A 16,626-nucleotide genomic window follows, 5' to 3' on the forward strand; every position below is an offset into this window, starting at 1 on the left:
TAATTTACTCAACACCATATTCCCCATGCTCCAGCTTTTCGAGGATCACCCGCCTAATACAGCAGCTCTACGGTTGGGTGATGCATTAATGATGGGTTAATACATATAAACATATATATATATATATATATATATATATATATATATATATATATATATATATATATATATATATATTAGTGCTGTCAAATATAGATTATTCACGATTAGTCGCATCTAACATCAAATTTTGTAAATATATGTGTGTGTTTATGTACATATTCTGGTCTCTAGATATTGCTTGGATCAGAAATCGAATCAGAAAAGCCTAAAAGGCAAACCTGAGGCAAAAGTTACATGATTTTATGCCTTTTTAATAATTCTTGGAGTGTGTTTTGCACGGTTGCCTCATCATGGAGCTAATCCATGGATATTAGTGCATGTGTTGTTATATTTTAAGAGATGGTTCTCTGAGGAAAACTACAACAGTTATCATATTCAAGGCATATTAGCTCTTTCTGCATTCCCACAATGCTGTGTGTTCACTCTGAGGAGTTGGCGAGAGTGCGACTGGTGTGTTTTGACAGTGGTTTGGTGGTTCAGTCAGAGCAGCGTCTGGTCTGATGTGGATGATGAGACTCTCAGCTCTTCTGCTAACGCCGGGGTCCTGCTGGGGAACAGTAGTCAAAGCTGTGGGAGATCTCACTCGGGAAGTCCCAGTGAACTCGCCAGCACACCGCCGTATACACACACACTGCTAAACCCTTCATGACTGTTGAACTGAACATAAAGAGAAATATAGGATTTCGTAACAAATTAAATCTGGTTAGTCTTAACACTCTTGAAAAAACAAACAAAAAATGGAGACATGTTAAACCATTTGAAACACTGATTTATATATATGATTTATGATTTATATATGATTTATATGAAACACTGATTTACTGATTTATATATATATATATATATATATATATATATATATATATATATATATATATATATATATATATATACACAACTAAAAACAGTGATATTGTGAGATATTATTACAATTTATTACAGATTTGATGTCAAAGCATCATTACTCCAGTCTTCAGTGTCACATGATCCTTCAGAAATCATTCTAATGATGATTTGATGCTCAAGAAACATTTATGATTATTATCAATGTTGAGAACTGTTGTGCTGCTGCTTCAGAGTTTTGTGGGAACCCTGGGACAGGATCATTCAAAAGTTTGGGGTGAGTAAGATTAAAAAAAGTAAGAAAGAAAGAAAGAAATCATACTTTTTTGAGCAAGGATGCATTGAATTGATCAAAAAAGACATGTAAATAAAGACATTTATAATGTTACAATAGATTTCTATTTCAAAGAATTGCTGTTGATTGAATTTTCTTATCAAATAATCCCGATAATAACTGAAATGAGCATAATAGAATTATTTCTGAGGGATCAAAATTCAGGTTTGCATCATAGGAGTAAATTACATTTTAAATATATTACATGAGAAAACAGTTATTTAAAACTAATAAAAACTAATAAATAATTTTCACAATATTACTGTCTTTACAGTTTTTTTCTTATTAAATAGCGTTGGTGAGCAGAAGAGACTTATTTCAAAACCATAAAAAAAAAAAAAAAAACACAATTATATCAAACTTTTGACAAGTAAATTTCCTTTAATCACGCTCAAACATTCAACACTTTGACCCAAATTATTGTAAGGAAAAAAAAAAAAAAAATGACTAAACAAATACATGTCTTCCCATTATACTGTAGAAAAGGTCCAAATGATGTTACTTGGATGTTAATATTATGTTATTCAATTGTAATATCTAATGGTTCAATTCAATCATATATCTAATGGTTCTCACTGGTTTTGTGCCTGTAAGGCTTTAAAATATAAAATAATGGGACACCAAAGTGTACCATATTCATAAAAAAGTGCCATGATGGATATTATTAGCAATGTTTGTTTGGCTCAACTAGAGTCATATCTATATACCAGATATATCAAAAATACTTGACTGTGGTCTCTTTTGATCTGGTCAATCAGCAAACAGTCACCTTCAAAAGCTCTAGAGTCCTTAATAATGGTCATCAAATGGTTTTGTTGCTTTAAGTGTTAGTTAAAGGTACTGTAGGGTAGACAATTGTGGAGATGCTAGCAATGACAAGTTAGCTTTGAAAGCATGAGATCCCACCCTCCCTTCAGAGCGCCTCCAAAGCCACGCCTCCTTCAAAACACATGAACACACACAGCAGAGTCTGCAAAGCGTAACGAGAAACGGCGTTAAACCACGTCATATCTCAAAGCACATAACATTACAATAATAATGAATGTAAACAACTTACAGACCACCTGACTGCTGCAGATTATTTTCGCAGTTGATGGTGTTATATAGAAACGCATAAATCCGAGTCTGAGGACATGAACAGCTCTGGGTTGAACGTCTCGTAATTACGGTTATGACATGGTGTAAAAGCAGCATCTTCACCAGAGAAGATGTATGTAAAAAAAAATATTTCTATTAATGATTCCTATCAGGATGTGAAGAGAGTTTCAACCAGAATAACAAACTTTTTTATGAAAAACATTGCCTATCTTACCTTTACATTGATTGTGATTTATGTGCTTGTGCCCTAGCAACCAAGAGCACTCTAACAACACCCTAGAAACCACGCGAAACATCTTGGCAAATACAAAGAAAGCTGTCAGGGCAGTTTGTTTTCTGATGAAGTTTTGGTTATTGAGCTTTCATATGCGTTCACGTTCTTGTCTGTTGAGTCGGATCCCTGAACCGCTCCGATGTTTGATCTTGATCCAGCTGAATTTGCCTTTAAGCCAAAAAGAGATTTAAGCCTTGCGTCAAAATGTAGTGTTTGTGCCAGCTAATGTCATAATATGGCATTTGAAGTGACACAGTCATAGTAGAACTATGGCAGGATTGTTTTATGAGGAACACAGTGAGTGTTTGTGCTGCAGGGCATCGGGGTGTTTCTCTAGGCATGATGTATTTTTCATTAAACCACATGACGTCAGCAGGGAAACACCACGAAACACCAACATTAATTAATATTCAGTCTAGTGATTCACTGCTGACTTTGAACATGGACTTGTTTTGAATTGAACTCACCTATATTTTAGGTGTGATTGTCCAAGTCACTGGCAGATTAGTGAAAGAAAATTAGTGAGCTGTTTTGTCTAAATAGGTAGATACTTTATGACAGCATCCTAACATTAAAGGAGAACTCCGGTCAATTTTAACATTGAGCTAATTTTTTTGTAAATTTGGAGTGCTGTCAATACAGAGAACAACGACAAAAATCGGTGTTGCCTACACCGTGTTATCCTCTTTTTAAAATTTGCACCCTGTTGACTTCAATGGGGCAAGTTTTAAACCTGCTTTTAGCCTCTTAACATCCTTGATGTGTCATTACAAGTGCACAGGTCATGTGAGTGATTCCTTCAGAGTGAACACGGGTGAATCTGACTGCAGTAGATGTGAAAGAAATGGATAAAAATGATGTTATTTAAGCCAGCGCAAATACCTGTATTTACATCCTGTTTTCGGTTGAAGTCCAAAGTAGTCGATTGTCGAGTTCGGGCGCATGATCGTACGTACTAAACCTATGCGCGTGAACTCGACAATCGACTACTGTGGACTTCAGCCGAAAACAGGATGTAAATACAGGTATGTGCGCTGGCTGAATAAACATCATTTTTATTAATATCTTTCACATCTACTGCAGTCAGATTCACTCGTGTTCACTCAGAAGGAATCACTCACATTTTCTGTGCACTTGTAATGACACATCAAGGATGTTAAGAGGCTAAAAGCAGGTTTAGTACTTGCCCCATTGAAGTCAACAGGGTGCAAATTTTAAAAATAGAATAACTCGGTGTAGGCAACACCGATTTTTGTCGTTGTTCTCTGTACTGACAGCACTCCAAATGTACAAAAAAATGAGCTCAATGTTAAAATTGACCGGAGTTCTCCTTTAAGAGGCTAAAAGCAGGTTTAAAACTTGCCCCATTGAAGTCAACAGGGTGCAAATTTTAAAAAGAGGATAACACGGTGTAGGCAACACTGATGTTTGTCGTTGTTCTCTGTACTGACAGCACTCCAAATTTACAAAAAAATGAGCTCAATGTTAAAATTGACCGGAGTTCTCCTTTAATGAGTCTAATGACACTCATAAGGGACTGTTTCAAGTGTGCTACAAGCGGCGCTATAGTTACATGAAACATGAAATATACATTGAAATATAAAAATGCATAGCACATGTTGATCAAAATAGTCAATTTTAAATTAGTTTATTTTTTTGGAAAGTTTTTCAGTTTTGGTAAGAAATTTCAATAAGCTTTAGCTGTGTCAAACAATACTTGTCACAGTTATGTTCTGTTTCTGTCTTGTTTAGTTTTAGTCATAGTTATTGTCTGTTTTAAATTCTGGTCATTAATCTGTTGTCATGGTTCCTAATTAGTCCAAACCTGTTTCCTGTTGACTTTCTCATTCCCTTGTGTAGAGTTCGCGTTCCTAGTGTCTATTAAAGTTAAGTTAAATTAGCGTTCTTTCTGCATCACGAATCATCCATTGGATTTTACTACAAGCAACCCCTGACAGAACACAAGACTGAGACAAGATTTTCATAGGAGATTTAAAATGGATGTTCCCGCAGTCCACCTCCTCCAGGTGGAGCAGGGGGATCGCTCCCTCGAGTATCACACAGGGGACTTTCTCAATCTGTCGTCGCTGGTTAAGCCCAGATCCAAGTCTTTGTTGCCCAGCTCCAAGTCTCCTTTGTTGTTAATGGTCCTTCCCAGCCTCCCTCTCCCTCCTCTACTGCCTGAGCCATTCAGTTCATCTGCCGCGTCTCTGCTGTCTCCATTCAGCTCTTCAGCTCCTCCAGTGGTTCTGCTCTGCTGCACGGATCTGCTTAAGGCTTCCCAGTCATCAGCTCTGCCTTGGAACGTAGATCCCTCAGCTCCATCTCAGACCTGCAAGCCCTAGACTCCACCTCGGCCCTCCGACCCATCGGCTCCACCTTGTCTCAACGCTCCCTCGGCTCCAGCATGGACTGTCTTCCCTTGTGCTCTGCCGGGCTCCCTCGTCCCTCTGGTTCCACCTTGGTCCATCGTCGCTCTGGCTCCACCTTGGTCCATCGTCACTCTGGTTCCACCTTGGTCCATCGTCACTCTGGCTCCACCTTGGTCCATCGTCGCTCTGGCTCCACCATGGTCCATCGTCGCTCTGGCTCCACCTTGGTCCATCGTCGCTCTGGCTCCACCTTGGTCCATTGTCGCTCTGGCTCCACCTTGCGTCGCTCTGCCTCCACCATGGTCCATCGTCGCTCTGGCTCCACCATGGTCCATCGTCGCTCTGACTCCACCTTGGTCCATCGTCGCTCTGGCTCCACCTTGGTCCATCGTCGCTCTGGCTCCACCTTGGTCCATCGTCCCTCTGGCTCCACCTTGGTCCATCGTCGCTCTGGCTCCACCATGGTCCATCGTCGCTCTGGCTCCACCTTGGTCCATCGTCGCTCTGGCTCCACCATGGTCCATCATCCCTCTGGCTCCACCTTGGTCCATCGTCGCTCTGACTCCACCTTGGTCCATCGTCGCTCTGGCTCCACCTTGGTCCATCGTCGCTCTGGCTCCACCTTGGTCCATCATCCCTCTGGCTCCACCTTGGTCCATCGTCGCTCTGGCTCCACCATGGTCCATCGTCGCTCTGGCTCCACCTTGGTCCATCGTCGCTCTGGCTCCTCCTTGGTCCATCGTCGCTCTGGCTCCACCATGGTCCATCGTCGCTCTGGCTCCACCTTGGTCCATCGTCGCTCTGGCTCCACCATGGTCCATCGTCGCTCTGGCTCCTCCTTGGTCCATCGTCGCTCTGGCTCCACCATGGTCCATCGTCGCTCTGGCTCCACCTTGGTCCATCGTCGCTCTGGCTCCTCCTTGGTCCATCGTCGCTCTGGCTCCACCATGGTCCATCGTCGCTCTGGCTCCACCTTGGTCCATCGTCGCTCTGGCTCCACCATGGTCCATCGTCGCTCTGGCTCCACCATGGTCCATCGTCGCTCTGGCTCCACCTTGGTCCATCGTCGCTCTGGCTCCTCCTTGGTCCATCGTCGCTCTGGCTCCACCATGGTCCATCGTCGCTCTGGCTCCACCATGGTCCATCGTCGCTCTGGCTCCACCTTGGTCCATCGTCGCTCTGGCTCCTCCTTGGTCCATCGTCGCTCTGGCTCCACCATGGTCCATCGTCGCTCTGGCTCCACCTTGGTCTATCGCCGCTCTGGCTCCTCCTTGGTCCATCGTCGCTCTGGCTCCACCTTGGTCCATCGTCGCTCTGGCTCCACCTTGGTCCATCGTCGCTCTGGCTCCTCCTTGGTCCATCGTCGCTCTGGCTCCACCTTGGTCCATCGTCGCTCTGGCTCCACCTTGGTCCATCGTCGCTCTGGCTCCACCTTGGTCCATCGTCGCTCTGGCTCCACCATGGTCCATCGTCGCTCTGGCTCCACCTTGGTCCATCGCCGCTCTGGCTCCACCTTGGTCCATCGTCGCTCTGGCTCCACCTTGGTCCATCGTCGCTCTGGCTCCACCTTGGTCCATCGTCGCTCTGGCTCCACCTTGGTCCATCGTCCCTCTGGCTCCACCTTGGTCCATCGTCCCTCTGGCGAGTCGGCAGCTTCGCCTCGACCCTCCACTCCTCTGGCTTCGCCGGGCTCCGTCGGGCTCCTCCTTCCCACTCCCACTGTCTCCGCCCTGGTCTGCAAAGCCCACGCCTTCACCTCGATCACGCCCACCTGCAGCTCAACTGTGGCCCTCCAGGCCTTCGCCATCACCCTGGCTCTTCAACTCTTCTGCTCTGCCTTGGTCTCCACCTCTACCGCCTCCACCTCAGTCAGTCGTCTTCCTGGTCTAGTCCAGACTCTTCACCAAGTCTCCACCATGGCTCCTCCCTCCATCGGCTCCTCCGGGGACCTTCTTCCATTCATGACTCTGGGTCATCCTCCTGCTCCTCACGTCTCGGGTCTGGTTCCTTCTGTCTTCACCATGGCTCCTCCATGGCCATCGTCTCCTTGTTTTCTTCCTCTGCCTGCTCTTCATCCTCCTCCAGAGCCCCCTCCCTCCTTCCGGACTTTTTTTTGCAGCATAAGGGCATGCTTGAAGGGGGAGTTATGAGGAAGTTATGTTCTGTTTCACTGTCTTTTTTAGTTTTCATCATCTGTTTTTCCTGCGTTCTAGTCATTAATCTGTTTTCATGGTTTCTAATTAGCCCACACCTGTTCCCTGTTCTGTTGATTACCTTGTGTATTTAAACCTTCAGTCTTCCTCAGTTCTTGGTCTTGTGTTTATGTTATATTCCATTGTATTGAATTCTCATTCCTAGTGTCTATTAAAGTTATATTATCGTTTTTTTTCTGCGTCACGCATGGTCCTTGGATCTTTATACAAGCAATCCTGTGACAATACTATAGGTTAATTTATCTAAAACTATCTTAAACCTTTTTCCAAATTCTTCTAATTTAATAATGCATGCAGTTTTCATGGCCTCAAGTTGGCCTTAATTAATCACATGGAATAGCAGTACTTCCAAAAACTGATTTGTCACTGTAGAGAACCATTTAAAATGACCTAGCGAAGGAAAACAGTGATTAATAAACAGAGCATCCTCACACTCGGTGCTCGGGCCCTAAATTGGTGATCAGATTCAGGACTTAAGATACTGTTCTGTATTTAAATATACATTTTAGCCTGAAATTTATGTTGAGTAACAAAAAATTCATGGACACTTTGTATGCTAACCACCTATATTAACAATCCTCTTGACACATCTAGCATCTTGCATGATTATTTCTTCTGAGCTAGTTGCAAAGCATTGTAACCCTGGCTTTTTTGTAAAGGAGACTTGTGAAGCTCCCTAAGAATTTGGCCAAAACAAGGTATCTATCTTAGAAGGCAGCATGCCTATGACACCTTAAAATGCAGCCTGGGAGCTCAGGAACAAAGCTTAGGTTTCAAGGTGAGATTAATGCATGTTACTTAAACCCTCAGCTTTGACATCAGCAAATACTGTTATTTAAAGCAGCATTCATTGTGTGCATGAAAACCAACTGTATGCCCTCCAAACTAACAAAGTGTTTTCTACACCATTTTTCTTACCAGTTTTTATTGGGGACCTCACCTTGCTGTTCATTAAAATGGTCCAGAGATTGTAAAAATAGTTGACTCTGACTCTTAACATTAGCACATAGTACAGGGTTTAAAATTTAAGAATGCAAAAATTAGAAACACATTTGCACAAACAATACGGCAGTTTCAGGAATTTAGGTTGGCGCAGGGAAAACTAAAGACTCTTTCACCCCCTCTTAAAGGAAAGCAGACTGCAGACGAGTCTCTGGAGTGTTGGAGCATGTGGCTGATTGCATTCCTGGGCAAGAGAGCCACTCTTTTGAAGAGCAGTATTTTTCACTGATGGAATGGGATGCGAGCAGTAGAGGTGAAGGAGAACGGATTATGTAAGAGATCGTGGATTGTTTGGATCAGGAAAAGGTGTATCCAGTGGTCTGGTCTCATTCTCTCCATTCTCTCCAGTGTGTGTCCTCAGAAAGAGGTTATTGAACAGAGATTTGCTTGAGGAACACATTGTTCCTTGTCGTAAACCTTTGAGAGTTATAATTTTAACATTTCATTCTTTCACAGAATGTCCTCAGTGTTTAGCAGTTCTGGCTTAAGCAAGCATCACTATTATTATGTAAGATTAACCTGTGCAAAGGGAATGAGTAATACCTCAAAATGGAGACGTGCACTGATACTTTTCTAAATAATCAAATGGAAAGTTTGTGTATGCCGACACAGACAAATCCTAAAGACTTAAACTAAAGGAGGGACCTGGACCATATCTATGATCAGAATGTCAAAAATACTTAAGCGAAATTGGAAAACGAACTGATGTGACAAAGTTTTTAACAAAATCAGGCCAAAAACGAAGTTCGTTTGGTGTTCATTAACCAATATGGTATTCAGTATATCTCTGCAAAGGTATTTCCAACTCCTTTTTACCCCAAGTGAAGAATGAAAATGAACTTCGCCGTGTGTACAGTATATCGCAAAGTAATAACCAACTATTAACCAACCAGAACCTGCAGGTCACTTGTGAATGTACTGTAATTCAGTTGCATTCGGTTTGTCTATATGCAAATTATTCTGGTTAATGATTATTGTTTGTCAATAGTTAATTAAACAACAGAATCCTTTGTGTGTGTGTGTGTGTGGATCATTTCCTTTGCAAATAACTATATGTGTCCACGTGCTGCTTTCCTGGATTTATGTGGGATTTTTGTTGGCGATGCACTTTTAAGATGCTGCATCATTCAAAATTCATACTGTTTGACACGCAGGTCTACGGAGACATATGTGTGTGTGTGTGTGTGTGTGTGGTTAGTCACGTTTGGCCTATATGGGTCACTTTATAGTCACATTGTCGGCTTGATGAAGTATACCAACAGAACAATCCTTCATCAGCTGCTTTACAGACATTTTTGGAAAAGAAATCATGTTCTTCCACAACAAGTTCATAGTGACCAAGGCTGTTAAACACCAAAAATGGCAAAGAAAGAAATCATCATGAACTAGTAGTCTGTGTTAGTTGTCTTAGTGTATATTCCACGTCCTCTGAAGACACATTAGCTTTGTATGAGGACGGAAATACAAGATGCCGCTTGATAATCTTCCCCTCCAGTGAACTGAACTCAAGAATCTCAAATCAAACTCAAAATGAGTTCAACACATTGACAATTCTTGAGTTAACAGTTTGGAAGTATTGCCCTGGTTGCAACAAACCCCTTAAGCCAAGAAAACCTTATTATAAACCAATTATAACTAAGGGTTTTCTTAAAGTCGCCACGAAACGGAAGTTGCGATAGTCCTTTCTTCCCTACTGTGACGTATATCTGAGTGAAACGGCGTCTGGAACGAGAACAAATGTAGGGTAATAATGAGGTGCACGGATAAATAATTAATAATAAACCATGCAATATTCCATAAAACAGTAAGAATCGTCCCTTTTGATTTCATGGTGACTTTAACTTGGGGATTGCTGTAACTGGCTGTTTACGAGTGAGTCATTTAAATGTCATTTGATTGCTATTTCGGCAGTATTTGCGTCCGCAATCACCAAAGACACGGAAATGCCAAATATGTTTCCGATTAGCTGTGTGTATTGGCACATTTTACAAAGATTACACATATTGTCCAGACAGGCAAAGTACCTTGAACGTGTCTGGTTAGGAAATGACTGAATGAGTTCAACAACAAGCACAAACTAGCATCTCTGTGCATAATTGCCTGTGGACGCGTGGCAAACGTATAGGTTTGACATCATTTGTAAAGTGTAGCTGGTTAAATGGGTCACAGCTCATATTCCTGACAGCTGCTGTAGTGTGAGTAAGAGGCTCTTGAAGCGTGAATCAGCAGTCGAGGGCTTCACCTGTGTTATTTCACCACCAACACCTCATTACTATCAACAATCTCCTGTGGGTGGAAATCACTAATTGCTAGGTTTGATATGAATAGTTTACTGTTTATTCCAGAGCTGGTTACAAAAACGAGTTTATATGACTTAAATCCATTAAAGCCGTTGGTCTTTGACTTCAGAGAACGCATTTTTGTTGACGTTTGAAGCAGAAAGTGAAGCGATTTTCAAACTAAGATTCCTAGGTTTCTTCATAGACTAAAGGATTTCCCTTTATTTCACAACCTTTTCTAAATAGCTAAATGATTTCAGGTGTTTTTATGAAATGAGAAAAGGCTCATGAACACAAAGAGTATGACCCTATAGGTTACTGTGAGAAAACTCTGCCATTTTTCTAATGCGATTTGATTATGTATTGATATTTTCCCACCACAAGCACAAAGTAAGATGGTAGGGTTGCATCAACCCTTCACAAGGTCTTTTTTTAAAGTCCCCCTGTAGTCAATCATCAATTATCCCTTAAAACTCATCTTTGATCACCAAAATTACATATTTACGCGTTTTGCCTTAAAATATCTTGAATGTAACTCGACACCCTTGCCTCATTTAGTATTGGCGGTTCTATGAATATGCAAATGAGCCCCGCCTCCACTCACTCACTCAGCTCAGAGATCCACTGGTTGACGATCACACGTTGATCTGATTGGTTACAAGGTAGTTTGTGACGTCAGAAACACCAGCGATTTCAAAGCGTGTTTTTGAGACAGTCTTTGGTTCACTGCAGTTTTAAGGAGGAAATACTCAGCAATGCTGTCGACTTATGAATTTACACATGGTTTGTCTTAAAGCACATTAAAAACACCACATAGACATATAAACAACATTAAAAGCTGGATTTCCACCACAGGGGGACTTTAAAATCAGATGTAAAGTTCATTTTAGTACATTTTGGTTGTATAACAGATTCAGTGTACCTTGTAATGAATCGTACATTATAATCATATTGTATCACGATGATTTTTCCATTACAGAGTTGAAATAGTGAGATTGAGGACAAGTGTAAAAGACCATGAACCATGTAGTCAAAAATACTTTCCCAGACAGATCAAACCATTATCATAAGAGGAATAAAGTGGGGGGCAAAGACAAATCCAGCATATTCTCAGAAAATACAGAAAACATTTAAATAAATATTGAAAAGTCTAATCAAGCAATTGATTAAACTATTTATGGAGCATTTTATAACCTATTAAATTGTAATGCTGATTATGGGGGCATAAACGATCTGATAAAAGTAAAACCTCAATCGATTGAATCTTAGTAAAGTGATGATAAGATTAAATAAAAAAGTGTAATGTTAATTAGATGAATACCCACACAACAGCTGTTGTCCCAGAGCTTAACATGTGTCTCAGATTGTATCTTCATTTAAACACTTGGGCCAGCTCTCTTCCTCTACATCTCCACAGCTGGAATTAAACTAACAACGGCCCCTCCATAGTTTATAATTAAACCCCAAAGTCACAAGGAATTCAGTTCGTAAGGACCGAATAAAACACCAGCGACTGAAGAATGCCTCATGAAGCAATAAAGATCTGCCAGGACCGGACGCTCAGTTCCCGTCGCCCACGTTTCAGCAATAATAGCGCGACAGAGTGATTTTGTCTTAGCCGTCCCGTCTCACACAACAGAGCTCAGATTCCTCAGATCCAGATGTGCTGTCTGGACAGACGGGGCCAATATAAACAGGCCTGTTAAGGTGTCCAGTTTGTCTCATTCGTGGCTCTCTATCAGACGGCTGGAATCGAAACTCATTTCCTGACTGAGTCATTTGAGGCCTCAGGGATTTCAGAAACGAGCTCTCACTGTCCCATCTCAGAGGAGACACTGATTCCCCATGCTAACCCAGCAAGCTATAGCCGTCATTTCACCGTCTAGGTTAACTATAGACCCGATATAGTCCGGTTGTGAGTAACCCATCTTTGCAACGGAAGTGAATCAATCAAAAACTAACTTTAGCTGGACAATAACTTTATTCTAGAGCTGCTGTAAAGCCACAACAAGTAACTCTGTTACTGTAATTTCCTATTATCAATGTAAAGCTGGAAACAATCTATATGGTTGAAAACGCTGTATAAATGAAGGTGACTTGACTTGACATGTAGTTTTTGCCAAAATAACTTGCGAGATGTGTGATATTCCATCATGTAAGCAAAGTAAACAGTGATTACAAGGTGTTTGGTTTCATTTCTTTGACATGTTATGTAACTGATGACTAGTCTATTCTTGGGCGATGGTTAGACGTCTATTACATTTTCACTGACAGCCCACATTTTGCCTTGTTTTAGCCTAGATGCCAGGGATGTGTTTGGACGGCTATTAGATGTCTTTTAAAGCAAATTTGCTTGCCGGGAATGGAGAGCTGCACCTTGATTGACAAGGAGATTTTATCTTTGATTGGATTCATTCCATTACTAGAAGGAGATGAGTGATGAAATCCAGATGATCCTGCCATGATCATCATTCAGAGCCACTCTATTAAACAGATTAAAATTTGAGCCGCAACAAGGTTAGATGGCGTTCACCAGACAGGTAGAACTGAGGTTCCTCTGACCTTAGTCTCGTTTAGCCAGACGTCTGACTAACGGCTTAAAGTCTGGTCCCTCTTTGCAGGTTATTCTGGTCAAAAAGAGCCTACTAGATTAGGAAGAGACCGTTTGATATGTAAAGCAACCAACCACAGTTCATTTCTTTATTTATGAGGTTTAGCGGCAGGTAATGTGAACACCTAGGCCCTATTTTAAGGATCTAATTGCATGGTCTAAAGCGCACGGAGCAAGTGCACAAGTGCGTCTCCGAATCCACTTTTGCTAGTTTAACGACGGGAAAAATGGTTGGTGCTCCCGGCGCATGGTCTAAAAAGGTTGACCATATTCTCTTAATGAGTAATGGGTGTGTTTTGTCTCTATTCTCTTAATGAGTAATGGGTGTGTTTTGTCCCTATTCTCTTAACCCTCTGGGGACTAAGCCCTTTTTGGTCCGTTTTCTCTATTTTTACATTTGGGCTTATAAACCATATGTAATGGAGATGGAACACCATATGTTTGGTATCTATGGATTCAGAAGACCCTAAGCTAACATACGAATGCATGTAATGTGTTCATAAAGGAAGTATGAGTAAAAAATGTACAATAAACTAGAGAATTTCAAAAACGAAAATTTTATTTTAGTCATTTATTACTGAAAATCACACCTCACACAACAATAGTGAACAGTTTTTGAACAAAAAATATATTTTTCAAACCCTTTGCTAGACAGATATTTGTAATTGTTCAATCAAAAGTGTAAAGAACAATGAAATAATGAACTTTATATACAGCGTTTTTTCAAAAAGCTGTCAGCTTCGGATTTCTCCACGTCACTTTCCAGTAATTGTTCCAGAGCTTGTTCTGAGGTAAATCTTTTACTGCTTGCCATCATACAAGTGCTAAAACTATAAAATAATAATGCTATAATTGCTAATATGCTATAAATATTAAATATTGCTAATATATATAAATATTATAATCGTTCTGTCTCTCTCTCTCTCTCATATAAATCTCTGTGTGTAATACGCTGCTCCGTTCGCTCTCTGTCTCCTTCTCCACTCGACGCGGCTGTTTGCATCATATCACTTACTATTGCAAGGCTAAGGAGTCCTCTGATTAGCTAGAATAAGTCATGGTAACCTTCTTCTGATTGGGTAAGAAAAATATTCCTCCCAGCGGCAATTTTTCCATTGGTCTTTGCGTGTGGAATATTCCTAGCAACATCGATTTCATTGGCCTTATACGCAGTGGTATTACGCAACAAGGAAGTGTGTATACCATATGGCATATGCCATTGTTTTCAGCGGAATCTGAGGAAGACGGCAAAAAAGACCGCATCTCTCTATCATTAATAGTTTTTAAGATAATTACACTTTTGTAAAAGGATGCCATTTTGGGCGGTACCGCCCAATCCGTCCCGAGAGGGTTAATGAGTAATGGGTGTGTTTTGGGCGTAACGTGCAATAAACCAATCAGAGTCTCATCGCCCATTCCCTTTAAAAGCCAGTTGTGCGCTCGCGCCATGGCTGATTCGCTATTTACATGGAGGAATTTACAAGCGGAAAAACTGAACGCTTCTCTGCTCGTGCGCGAGGTTAAAGCTGTGTGTGTGTGTGTGAGGTTAAAGGTTAAAGCAAGAACATCTACGGTAACAAGTGTAGCACGTGTTGGACCCGACTATAGGTGCACATTACTAACGTGCTCTTTAAATAACAAAAGAAATACTGCACCATTGACTTTAGACCAGGTTTCAGTTGGTCAATCGCTTAGTCTATATCAGTTCCTCAAAATATCAACGCTCCAACAATGCGTCTGAACACACACCTGGTTTTCAGACCAGCCGCCCATGGGCGCACAGATGCATTTGCTATTTAAAGAACATGGTGCAGGACGTGAAAATGAAAATTGCGTCAGGCTGAAACTAGCAAAAAAACACTTGCATCGCGCTTGGCGCCGCATAGCGCCGGCTTTATGAAAGGGCCCAGTGAATTAGATATCTGAAAGCACAACCAGACGGATGTCTTCGCTCTAGAAACAACCCTATTTTCTTAACCTGCAAACCTTTGTGCTTTTCGTCTACATCCTCATTGCAACATATCATCCCCTTTACAGCATTTACAGTACACTCTCTCTGGTGTAGCTTAAACTCTAGTCTGGAAGTGGACTAAACCTGAAATCAGATATATATTTTAAAACACTATGGATAAACTGATAGATATATCAGTTTTTTGCCTTTAATAAAACTGCAGTCTGGAACTTTGTTAAAATCAGAAAGCACACGCTTTTGTATCTGGTTGTTATGTTGAAACACTAAATATAATGGTAGAAGATGGGAAAGTGGTGAAATTACAAGGGGAAATCTACTCAAGTGTCAAGAGTCGGACAGTCGAGGTCATAAACACTGACATTAACACAGAAATAAATGTGTAACAGAGGCTTTACAGATGCAAACAGGGGTAAACAATGTGGTTTTTGTGGGTTTTTTCCATTAAAATAAACTTTGGCTGCATGCCAGAAGCATATGACATGAACAACAAGTTGAGAATAGCAGCTGATTTTTAGGAATGGAACAAATGAAACTCAACAGAACACTGTAACCAGACACCCTAGCAACCACCTAGCATTACCCTAGCAACTATAGAGTGTAACGGTCAGGTTCTGCCAAAACTCCATTCATTTTCTCTATACGGAAATTGCTTTTTAATGATAACTTATAAACCTTTAAAGACAGCCTCACTGTGAGCTAGTTCGATAGTTTTGCTTCACCTGAAGCCGTTAGCCTGCATTTCAACTTATTTTTTAAAATAATCAAGTTCAACAGTGGAATTCGTGTTGGAAAAAACTACATTACCCATGATGCTTTACAGAAAATTCCACCAATTAGAGAGTCAAAACAAGCAAAGCGCTCTAAAAGATCTTGTTCGATCGATCTTCCTACATTCTCAATATACTTAAATATTTGAATGCAGATGCATATTTTACAATAAACTTAAAATATATTGTTTACGCATACTTTTATAGTTCTTCTATTTGATTATGCTTCATGGGATTGTAGTTCTTTTACATCACTAAAGCCGATAAGTTCACAGTCTTGTACCCTTGTACTTTTGACCGATTTTCAAATACTGTTTTGCTTCAAATCAAAGTTTGTAATGTTATGATTCACATTGTAGCTGGTTGGCTTGATTCGTGGCTTATAATGCTTTTATTGAAGACTATTTTAAAATCCCTATGGGGAAAATTAATGACCGACGCTGACAAAGTGGACTCTATTAACTAGCGCCTCTTATCTGAATTACATTTGCAATAAAAACACCTGTCTTATCACAGAATTTGACAAAGAAGGAGGTTTGTATGTGTCTGACAGTTCAGTAAGCTTTAAAGCTTTAAAGACAAAATGGCGGATAGCAACAGCGATTTGATTGGCTGTTTGGGCTGTCAGTCATTTCAATTCCATACAAAGTGTTTGTATGCATCAGAACAAGATATGTCAGTGGAAAGACCAATGTTAATTTAGTTTCTTCTACTTGACGCAGTGTTAGGGAACATCTTACTTCCACCAGTTTCACAGTG

At 40.9% G+C, this 16,626-nt stretch overlaps 1 protein-coding gene across 1 annotated transcript in view; it reads left to right on the plus strand.

Annotated features, from left to right (window-relative positions):
* cyth3b (cytohesin 3b) overlaps positions 1-16,626 on the plus strand; it is a 52,095-nt gene that overhangs the window by 812 nt on the left and 34,657 nt on the right. The gene's annotated exons all lie outside the window — the stretch shown is intronic.

This window comes from Squalius cephalus (assembly GCF_949319135.1).
Source record: "Squalius cephalus genome assembly, chromosome: 1".
Taxonomy (NCBI): domain Eukaryota; kingdom Metazoa; phylum Chordata; class Actinopteri; order Cypriniformes; family Leuciscidae; genus Squalius; species Squalius cephalus.